The following is a 12,118-nucleotide window of genomic DNA, read 5'->3' as shown; positions in this document are numbered from 1 at the left end:
ACAATTTTCAAGCAGATAGCCGCTGCCTTGTGAACCGCCCACCTCCCTTTGGTTCATGCACTACGATTTGGAGTTTCCCATTTTCAAGTAGCCAAGTCAAAACATTGGTTTGAAGGCAAATTTAATACCATTTAAACTCACCTAAAGTCACACGTGGGCGAACGTATGAGCATTGGGTGAAACGTAGTATAGACAATGCCCCAACTTTTCTATAAATTGACAAAGTTTGTATTAGATGAGGCAAACTATGGCTTCTTCAGAGTCTTCCATGGAAGCGCATCTCGCACTCTATGCAATCACTCTTTTAGCAGCCAAACCAATGGCCCTTCGGGCTGCTATTTTACTTAACATTCCTGATATTATTGCCATCCATGGTGGTGATAATCCCCTGAGTGTGGAGCAAATTGCTTCACATATTTCTACTTCCACCAACAAACCTGCCCATACTGAGTACTTGTTTAGAATCATGAGGCTTCTGGCTTCCATGGGAATCTTCAAAGAAGAGAACACAGTAGATCATGGTGACACTACCCAATACAAGTATGGCCTCACTACCCTCTCTAAGTTTCTTGTCAAAAATGGTCCCCAACAATCATGTGCACCTATTGCGGTGGCCATTAATGTAAAGTGTGTAGTAGATGCTTATCAGCATCTCCATGACTCTGTCATAGATGGTGTCCATCCGTTCACGAGAGCCCATGGGATGAACTTATTTGAGTACATGAGCAACAATCCCGAGCCAAACAGGATTTTCAATGAGGGCATGGCTAGTGATACTGGCCCTTTAATGGCTTCTGTGGTGAAGATTTATGAGGGGTTTAAGAGCTTCAAGAGTGTAGTGGATGTCGCAGGAGGGGTTGGCTCTGCAATATCTTAAATTGTGAAAGAATATCCACACATTCATGGCATCAATTTTGACCTTCCTCATGTTATAAGTACTGCTGCTCCCATACAAGGTCGGTAACAATCTTCTATATCTAAACTTCCATAGATTCTCACCAATCAAGACTTGCATGTTAGCAATTATAACATTAGAAGATGCTCACAAATTTGATCACAAATACAATTATTATTATTATTCATAGAGATTTAACATTGCAGGGATCGACAACGTGGAAGGTAATATGTTCGAAAAAATTCCTTCAGCAGATGCCATTTTTTTAAAGGTATTTTTACTTTTTAATGTTTTCTTTAGTTGAAGTTAAAGTTAGGTTAAAGTTGAGTTTTCAAATGGCAGTCTAATGAAATGTTTCATTGTTATCTATATAGTGGATTTTGCATGATTGGGATGATGAACACTGTATAAAGATATTAAAGAATTGTTATGAGGCATTACCATATAATGGGAAGCTATTAATGGTTGATGTGGTCATTGAGAAGAAAGAAGGATTGAAGAGGCAAGCTGGATTACTGTTTGATATCGCAATGATGGCTGCTTGCATAGGTGGAAAGGAGAGAACCGAGGAAGAATTTAAGGACTTGTTTGACCAAGCAGGATTCAAAAGTTACAAAATCTTCCAGTTACCCTTCCTTCAAACACTTATAGAAGTTTCTAAGTAATAAATGGAAATACATGTTAAACAAGTGCCAAATAATAATAAATGAATAAGGCCTTGTATGTGACAAATCATTATGTTGTATGTTATTTGATCCACTATACATAATTGAAAATAGTCAATATTTTATTTGTAGTTTCTTAATGAATAATAATAAGTTGGGATTTTTGTGTGTGACCAAAAAATTGTGTTGTATGGGTAATATTTTATATGTATAACTCAACATTGTGAACATGAATGACATAAATGAGTTATTTAATGGTCATTTAAATATGCACAACAATAAATTTTAAATCAAAATGTAATAATGAAAAATTTTGTTATATGTAATAGGAGTAATTATTTGTGTAGGTTTTTTTTTTGTACATTTTAAATTAAAAATTATATAAAGACAATGTTCTATCTTTTATATTTTGTGTAATATTTGTTATATACTTTTCATTTAAATTATTTATTTTTAATTATATGTCTAATCTTAACCATATTGCTATAGATTGTTTGAAGATTGAATAATGAAAAAGATTTTTTATTTTCATGGGAAATGTAGAATATAAAATATTTTGTACATATTTATTGCCTTCATTATATAATATTGTTACCTCATCATTTAAATAGAAGTTATAAGTACAATTTTATAAATATTTGTAGAAAAAATAGTTTTTATAATTTCATCAAGAAATTTGTAAATAATAAAATATAACTTGCAATGTCTTATCAAATGAGTTTGACCCATTTCTTTAAGTTGCAAATTTAACTTTATCAGTATATAATTTTAATATGTGAAATTAAATAATTTTGTGATATCTCTTCATATATTAGTATAATTAATTATATAATCCAACTAAAAATAATGTTATAGTTAAATTAAAATTATGTTTAAATTTAGTATTAGGTTAGGCAAAGTCAAATCTATATTTTATAGTTATGTTAAAGAATTTTTTCCGTAATGTAAAAAGAAACTTGAGACTGGAGTAGTAGATTGATTGTATGAAAATTCAAAAATAACATTACGAAGATTTGAAATTTTCTTTGTTTTCAGCAATACTACACTTATAACTTTGTGGTGATGTAGATGATATTTAACTCATTCATTTTCTCTATTGTTGAAATGCTTCCACCTAAATCATTGAAGTTCAAATTTTCCATCTTTTCATTTGAATGAAAAAATTAGGAGATCCATTGTTGGCTAGCTAAGTAGGACAAGAGCTATTTGTGTTAGAAATTGGAGGTTTATTGTTTTCGTTAATGTGCCAAATATAGCTTAACAAAATTATTCAATAGGCTTTATTTAGTTGTGCCATTAAACAAGTTTGTTTTCCTATATATAATTTATTTCACCATCACGGTTTACTAGTCATGATTAAAGTTGATGTGATGGATTAAGGTGGTGTGAAAACTATTTGATTTCTATCACAAGATGATTGAATGTATGAAATGTGTGTCGATCATTCTCGCCTTTCTTGAATGGAACTTTCTTCCATTATAACCCCTTAAAAATTATGATTATCAAGGTTGACGATTTGATCTTGGTAAGAAGAAATGAAGGATTTCTTCCTAGACTCTTGGACTCATTGCCTATCCAGTAAAAGACGTGTTCCATATTATGGATCCATAGGTGGTGCAAGACTAACACAAAGGATGAGTATATATAATCATTAATTAGAAAACCAAAAAATTGAATTAGTATTAGTATATTTAATACATGTAATGTATCACATTTACACCATTATTTCTATCTTGTAATATCTATCTCATTCATTCATTTCTTGTTTCTCCTCATCTTTATATCTACATTTATGAAATACCCATTCCCACTCCTTACTTTTATTTCTCCCTTCTCATCTTTATTAGTTTCTTTATATATTTGTATCTCTAAATATCTCTCTTCCCTCTCTCTCTATCTCTATTTGCCTCTTTACATTACTTGTCTTTATAAACTCCCTCTCTCCCACCGTACATCTTTCCCAATTTATATAAATCTCTATGCCTCTCCTTTCGATGTTGAATCCTTGTCACTCCGTCTTTTGCTATCACTTTCTCTTTCTAAACCTCTCTCTCTCTCTCTCTCTCTCTCTCTCTCTCTCTCTCTCTCTCTCTCTCTCTCTATATATATATATATATATATATATATATATATATATATATATATATATATATATATATATATCACACCCGCACTCAAACACTATTATTATTTCCCCCTCTTCTATATGTGTATTTGTTTCTTTACCTATCTTTCCAAATGTGAAGGGATAGAATTATAAAGGTATCGATATAAAAAGTGAGTATATAGAGATGGGGAAGTAATGAGAGGAACATATGAATGAATGGGGAGAGGCATGTGTATTTAGAGATGGAGAGATTAAAATAGAGTGGAGAAGGAAGGCTGGGAGATGGGGGGTGAGAAAGAAAGAGATAATAGAGAGATAAAGAGTAGTACAAGATGAGACATATATTAGAAGATTTGGGAAGATAGAGATCAAAAGATTAAAGGATAAGAATGAAGAGATATAAATAGAAATATATAGATAGTAAGATGAATTAAAATAGAAATAAAAAGATAAGGAGATATATAAAAAGAGGAGGAGGGAGGTAGAAATAAATCAATAGGTAGAGATAAACCAAGTATAGATAAATATGTATATGTAAAAATAGATATGGAGATTGGGAGAGATAAAAGAGTGAGAAAGAAAATTAGGGAAGATGGAGGGAGGGAGAAGGAAATAGAGATCAAGATTTATGTGAAGACATAGATAAAGATGGCAAAAAAAAATTTCAGAAAGATATGACAATAATCTTCTTCCTCCTTGATAACACATGCCAAAGACAACACATACCAAATTAGTATCAATGTACCTTGAGTACTAATTCTCTAACAAAATGATATTTTATATCAATATTCTTAGTTTTGAAATGCATCACTGGGTTCTTTGATATGTTAATTGCACTAGTGTTATCACAAAACATGACAATTGGTTCTTTGATCTCAACCTTCATGCCTTCCAATAATTGTTTAAACCAAACAATGTTAGAACAATTCACTACTACTACAACATATTCTTCTTCTACCATGGATTGGGATGTGCAGTTTTGCTTCTTGCTTGTCCAAGATACCAACCTTTTACCAAGAAAGAATGCTCCACCACTTGTGCTTTTTCTATCATCAAGATTTTTTGCCCAATTAGCATTAATGAATACCTTTAGGTCTAAGTTTCCTCCATATTTTTACCATAAACCATAGTCTTCAATGCCTTTCAAATATCTCAAGATTCTTTTGACTGCCATCATGTTATTTTCTCTAGGTTTTGTCAAGAATCTTGCCACTATTCCAATTGCTAAGGCAATATCAGGTCCTGTATGAACTACATACTATAATTTCTCAATCATTGATCTGTATAAGGTCTAATCTACCTCTTTGGAGTCATAATATTTTTTCATCATCTTTTGTAAGCTTTGGTCTAGTACACATGGCCTGGTTCCAACTAGTTTTGAATCTTCCCTTCCAAACTTCCTGAGTATCTCCTTGATATACTTAGATTGAGTAATGCAGATACCATTTTTGTTCTACTGTATTTGTAATACAACAAAAAAAATTATCTCACCAAACATGGACATTTCAAACTCTTTGGTCATTTGTTCTAAAAATTCTTTGAATAGATCAGCATTCCCTATAAATAGAGTATCATCCACAAATATTTCTACCAATACAATCTTGTTATCTAGTCCTTTGTTGATATACAAACTATTGTTGTCATTAGTTCTCTGAAAACCAATCTATATAAGGTAGTTATGTAACCTTTCATACCATGCTTTAGGAGCTTGTTTTAGACCATATAGTGCTTTGTGTAATTTGCAAACCTGTCCCTTTTGTCTGGATCAATAAAACCTTCAGGTTGTTCAATGTAGACTTCTTCATCAAGAATACCATTGAGAAATGCAGATTTAACATCCATTTGATATAATTTGAATCCTTTGTGTGTTGCATATTCAAGTAAGGTCTGAACGCCTTCTAATCTTGCAATAGGGGTAAAAGTTTCACCATAATCAATGCCATCTTGAGAGTAACCTTTACATATTAGTCTTGTTTTGTTTCTTGATACTTTACCATCTTCATTCAACTTGTTCCTGAATAACCTTTTTGTTCCAATCGCATTTTTATCTTTAGGTGTAAGTACAAGGGTCCAAGTTTTGTTCTTCTCTATTTGTTCTATTTCTTCGTTCATTGCCTCAATCCAACTTTCATTATCTATACCATTCTTAACACTTCTAGGTTCAAAATCAGCTAGTAAACATGTACCTTTCAATTTTCTTCTTGTCATAGTACCTTCTAATTTATTTCCAATAATCTAATCAGGTGTATGATGCCTTCTAACATACTTGGCCAATACAAGTTCTTTTCCTTTTGAATGAATTGCACTATCTTCATTTTAAGTTTTGACTTCAAGCTCGGGTCATTCAGACTCAGTAGGCATTGACTCGATAGCTTCAAAATGTGACTCAAGTTCTTGTGACTTGGTTTGTACTTCTTGCAACTTGGTAGTTGTGGAATACTTGGGAGGTGAAGTCTCCTTATTGTTACATGTGCTTGGCAATGTATCAGGTTCAAAATAAACAAATCTGTTGTAATCTTCTAGTTCCCTTTTTCTTTCTTCTTCAGTCTTTTCTACAAACTAATCAATTCTCACATATGGGTCAGTGCAAAAGGTTGGGTCTCACTTTTGGGCAAAAAGTGGAAGTGTTTTTCCTGTTTTTAAATTTTTTTGTCAATTAATGTCAAAATTTGAGACATTTAGAGATTCAATATATAAAAAAATTCAGAAATAAAATTTTTAGTGTTCGGAATCTAGTTTTTGAATATTTAATTTATTTGTATACCCATATGATAGATTATTTTTTTGGTATGGATCTTTAAAAACCACTTTTTTAAAATGCATGTTTCAAAACCATACTACGCTCGTGTACGAACACCATAATTTGACACAAATAAATGAATTTTTGCAAATCCTTTTAAAGGGAGTTACCTAATACACCTAAGACTGATGACAATATTTTTTTTAAATTTTTTATTGAATATTTTGTTTTTTTATTAATAATTAATTGGCTATAAAGGTAAATTTTAAAACCTCTCATGTATGAACCACATAATTTGATCAAAATCTCATTTTTTTCAAAAATTCTTTTTTTAACTTCAAAATAATTGTATGTAGATTGATGACATATAAATTAATTTAAGAAAAATTATAAAATAAAAAAGTTATTAAAGTTTTAGTGAACTTCACTATTTTTCATTTAGATACCACCTTTCATTAAAAAACAATACAAAATAAGTAAATAAAATCATAGCACTATAAAATTTATATTTCTAAAATCAAGGCAATGAGAACTCTATTGGGTTTTTGTTTCATAAAAAAAATTGATCGGGAAAACCCTCTAAAAATTATGGCAAGGCATAAATTTGTTAGTTCAATGCCTTAGCAAATCTTGAGAGGTCAAGGCATAAGCTTGGTCTCACAAAGCCTATCCCAAACCAAAATTTGAGGTAGGAGGAAAAATTCCCATCCAATGTTGTAAAAAATGGGTACGCATTATTTAAATTCAAAAAATAGGTACCTGTTTTGAAAAAGTCAAATTGGCATACAAAATACCCCCCAAAAACAAAATTTTAAATTTTTAGAAACGGTTACCCGTTTCTAAAAATACAATTTTTTTATATTTTCAAAAATGGTTACCCATTTTTTCAAAATTAAAAATGGGTGCCTGATTTTAAAAAAAAAGGGTGCCCATTTTTTAAGTTTTGGATCGGGCGCCCAAGCCTAAAATGAGTACCCATATCTAAAAGAGAATGATCTCAATCTGTGAACTTCTGTAAAATTGAGACCCAACTCCTTGCTTCTACCCATATGCACTTTCTATGATTTTGTGAGTAGACAAATTCAAACATTTATGTGCTTTGCTTTTGTAGCAATATCCTAGAAATATACCTTCATCACCCTTTACATCAAACTTGCCTTTTCTAGAATCTTTCAAGATATAACATTTTCTTCCAAATACTTTTAGGTAACTTACATTGGGTTTGTAGCCATACCATAGTTCATAGGGTGTCCTATCTGAATCATTCTTTAACTAAACTCACTTCAAAGTATGGACTATAGTGCTGATGACCACCTTCCAATATTTGATAGAAACATTCTTTTCAATCATTAAAGTCCTTGCACAATCCATGATGGATCTATTTCTTCTTTCAGCTATTCCATTTTTCTCAGGAGTGCCAAGGGCTGATACTTTCCTTTTGATTCATCTTTCAATGCAAAAATTATTGAATTCATTAGAGATGAATTCACCACGTCTATCTAATATTAAGCATTTCAATCTTTTTCCAGTTTCCTTTTCTACTCTTGCTAGATGCCATTTGAATTTCTCAAATACTTCTGACTTTTCTCTAAGATAAATAACAGTCATCATTCTAGAGTAGTCATCAACAAAAAGAATAAATATTTCTTCTCCACTATAACTTTCTATTCCAATGGGTCCACATAGGTCAGTATGCACAATTTTCAAGACATCTTCAGATTGATATTTTTTTCTCTTAAAACCAGTCTTTCCAGTTTTGTCAATCTAACAATTTTTGCATAAACCAAGATCTAGTTTCTTCAAACTAGGGATACCTCTTAATTTTCTAAATTTTCTTATCTTGACCATATTATCAAAGTTTACATGACAAAGTCTTCTATGCCATAAGCAACTTTCTTCCATTTGAGCAATAAAACATGAGCAATCACCAAGATCAAGATAAAATAGGTTACCTCTTGTTTGTTTGGCTAATACAATTAGATTCCCTTTGTCATCCAATCATATGATGTGAACATCCACTATCTATGATCCATGTATCATTTTTACTAACATGAGAGATAAGTGTCATCTTATCTCTTTCATCATTAGATTCATCTTTCACAACAATGTATACTATTTCATCCTCATTGTTATCAAAATCCTTAGACATGAAGCAAGTTCTCTTACCCTTGTCCTTGTATGATTTGTGATTTTTTAAATCCTTTTTGCCTTTGTACTTGTGACTCTTCTTCTCATCCTTTCTCTCTTTGTTTGGGCACTTGGCATCAATATGACCAATTTCTTCACATGAAAAATAGATTAAGGGAACCTTACCTTTGTATTTTCCTCTACTTCTAGAATGTTTCTTTTCAAGTAAAAGCTTCAACAACTTCAAGTTCACTCTCTGAGCTTTCCTCAATTTCTTCTTCACTATCAGACTGATTTTTCTTTATGTTTTTTACTTTTTCTTCAAGAGTGAAAGTTTTGCCTCAAATGAAAATTCAATATTTTTGGAAGCTAGAACATAATTGTCAAAGTTTTCTAGCTCAAAAGCTGTCAATCTTCCTACAAAGGCATCCAAACTTAACTTGTGATTTGGATCACACCTCTTTTCTTGAATAGAAAATACTCTAATTGCATAGAAATGAAGCAATATTTAGAGAAATTTACTTACAATAGTTTCTTCCTTGGTTTCTCTCTAGAAGCTTTGATTGCACTAACTCTAGCTTTGGTTCTTTCCACATATTTGGCAACATTTTCATCTTCTCTCATTCTCATATGATCAAACTGTCCTCTAAGGCTTTCTGCTCTGGCTCTCCTTACATTGTCATCATCACAATATATGTCCTTTAGATTGTTCCATGTATCAAAAGTAGTTTTGCAATCTTTGATTTCATCAAATTCATCATAGCTGAGAGAAGATGCAATATCAATCATAATGATGTTATGGTTCTTTTTCTCAGCACGATCTCCTATAGATAATGTACTAGTAGGAGTTTTGTATTTTTCATCAAGGTATTTGTAGCCTAAATCACTAATGGTGGCCAAATGAAGTCTCATGAGTCCCTACCATACTGAGAAGTTGTCTATGTTTAGCTTTGGAATCTCTCTCTTCTAAGACATCTTGATCTTTATCTTAGGTCCTTGAAACCTTTCCTGCAATCACCATATACTTTGATACCAAATTTTGAAAATATAGAAGGAGTAACTAAGAGGGGGAAGGGGTGAATCAGTTACAACAAAAATAAATTCCATATCTCTTAGATGTCAACAAAAGTAAACTAATAAAACTGATTACTACTACATCTCAATAAACATACATAAATTGTTGTAACTAAGTAAATGTTGAGTAGGTATTACTTTAGTAGTTCTAACATTAACAGTAATAACTTGCAAACATGAGAGAAAGGAAATGAACACATGAGACACTAGATTTAACATGGAAATCTAATATGGGAAAGACCACCAATGTAACTAGTTACTATTTTTCACTCTTCTAAAGTGAGCCTTGTTAGGAGCCAACCTTGTTAAAAATTACAAAACAAACTGTTAGGTGTGACTTTGTTAGAGGATTTAATCACCCTATTAGGAGTGGCCTTGTGAGAGATCTTAAAACTATTCAATGGAACTATCACCTTGTTAGAGGATTTACAACTAGTTGTTAAACTAACTCTGTTAAGAGATTTTAGATCAATGCTACAATGGTTAGAGAGTAACAATGAAATGACCTAATTGTGATGCAACTGAATTGCTAAATCCAAATCTCTATTCTTCTTAAAATTTGATTCTTCCTGATCAAATATTACTTTTTTTCTCCACAAGGATATCTACTTATCCTTCAAGTACGCTCACTCTTTTCTTCTTAATTCAATCAACACACTTGTACACAGTTGAAAACCACAACTTGACCTTATATTTATATCATCCAAATCGTCAAGTCGGCTCAATACAAATTAAAATGACCATTAATCATTACCATAGTCAACAAGAACCAATACTTAAAATAATTAAGCTTCTCATGCCAAAACAACAAAATCCTTTATTAGCCAACCTTGCTCAGTAAACACTAGTTTTAAGATAGTTTCCTATGTTGACCAACAGAAGCTTGGTTAACACTACAAACTTGCAAAAATCTTTTGGTAATTGAGTGAACTCGGTTAGCACTAACTCTTTCCAACTTTTCTTTGTTAACCATGTGAACTCAGTTAATACTATTTTCTTCCATAATTTCTTTTGATGCTTGAGTGAGCTTGGTAGACACTATCTTCGTACAGTAAACTTTAGGAATGCTCAGTCGACAAAAAAAATTATCTTTCTGACCAAGTGAGCTTTGTAAGCACTAACTAATAACTGATATGACACTTTTGTGACATCAAAGACAACACATAATTAGACAATTGTATCCAATAATGGGGAGAGTTGGGAGAAAGAAAGAGAAGATAGAGATATAAAGAGTAGTACAAGATAGGACATATATTACAAGATTTGGGAAGTTAGAGATCAAACGATCAAAAGATAAGAATAAAGAGAGATAAATAGAAATAAATAGATAGTGAGATGGATTAAAATAAAAATAAAAATATGAGGAGATATATAGCAAGAGGGGAAGGGAGGTAGAAATTAATAGATAGATAGAGATAAATCAAATATGGATAAGTATGTATACATATAGATAGATATGAAGGTTGGGAGTGTTGGTGTAAATAAGTATTTACTTATTACACTTTACTTAAGTTTACTTAGGTCAATGCCTTATTTTATTATATTTTAGTTTGACACTTAGGAGTTTGCATACTTTTATGAATTTTCATGTTGACAACACAGAAGTAAGCAACTCTAATTTAGCACATGGTGTCTACAACATTGGAGTTTTCATAATTAACTGAGTCATCATGTAGACAACACAATTATTTGCACTCATATTTTAGCACATGGTGTCTACAACATAATTTTGCATGCTACACCTTTGTAGGCTTGTCCTCTCATCATCGCACTTACTGCTATGCTTAATGGAGGATAATCCACTTTTGTTGGACATGTGCTTTGTTGTAAGACTTATTAGCATGCTAATTCCTAGGCATTCTAGAAGCATTCCAGAGGCCTTTATATATAAGCACTCCTATTGTGTATGTACATAAGTGAACATTGAATGAAAATTAATCAATTTTGGATATTGTTATTTTGATCGTACCTTGTTGGTCTATTCTTATGCTTGTGCTTGAGTTCCTTGATCTTGGGTGATTTTTTCCTAAGGAAAATTATTACATGGTATCAGAGCTATACCAAATTCTTACATGGTATCAAAGCTGAGGGAATTTCTCTTCACATAGCCATTTGAGACCGTCTTCTTGCCTCACCTTTCGGAGGACTTCAACCTAGACCTAGAGTAGCACTGTCATTGGGAGCATCCAAAGCCAAAGTAGACCTTGCCATTACATCTATATTGTTGATTCGATGAAATTTAGCTATAAATTTGCCTATATTGGGCAATAGTCAAAATTGAGGCAATTTTTTTTTGCAAACCGGCACCCAAAGGCCCAATTTGCGAATTTGATATGATCATTTTAGATATCTGAATTTAAATTTCAGATTTCCATATTTATTATTTCTATCTCTACAAGTTCTCTGCATTATTTTTTAGATCTACATATTTTTTCCAAAAAAAAATTGGCCATCAGGCCATTAGGAGAGATTTTTTACCGATGAAGATTTGAGCTTGCTAGTGCCAATCA

At 31.8% G+C, this 12,118-nt stretch overlaps 1 pseudogene across 1 annotated transcript in view; it reads left to right on the top strand.

Moving 5' to 3' along the window:
- Nucleotides 1–224: 224 nt before the first annotated feature.
- LOC149555626 (flavone 3'-O-methyltransferase 1-like) overlaps nt 225–12,118 on the top strand; it is a 121,038-nt pseudogene continuing 109,144 nt past the window's right edge. The window contains exons 1-2 of the transcript XR_016364486.1: nt 225–956; nt 1,102–1,166. The product of XR_016364486.1 is annotated as a flavone 3'-O-methyltransferase 1-like (transcript). The remainder of the gene's footprint in view (nt 957–1,101; nt 1,167–12,118) is intronic.

Source organism: Cupressus sempervirens, chromosome 5 (assembly GCF_028749045.1).
Source record: "Cupressus sempervirens isolate cs-2001-9-10 chromosome 5, ASM2874904v1, whole genome shotgun sequence".
In the NCBI taxonomy this organism is placed as follows: Eukaryota; Viridiplantae; Streptophyta; class Pinopsida; order Cupressales; family Cupressaceae; genus Cupressus; species Cupressus sempervirens.
Note: the sequence above shows the minus strand (reverse complement) of the source record. Positions and strands in the feature narration are given on the sequence as shown.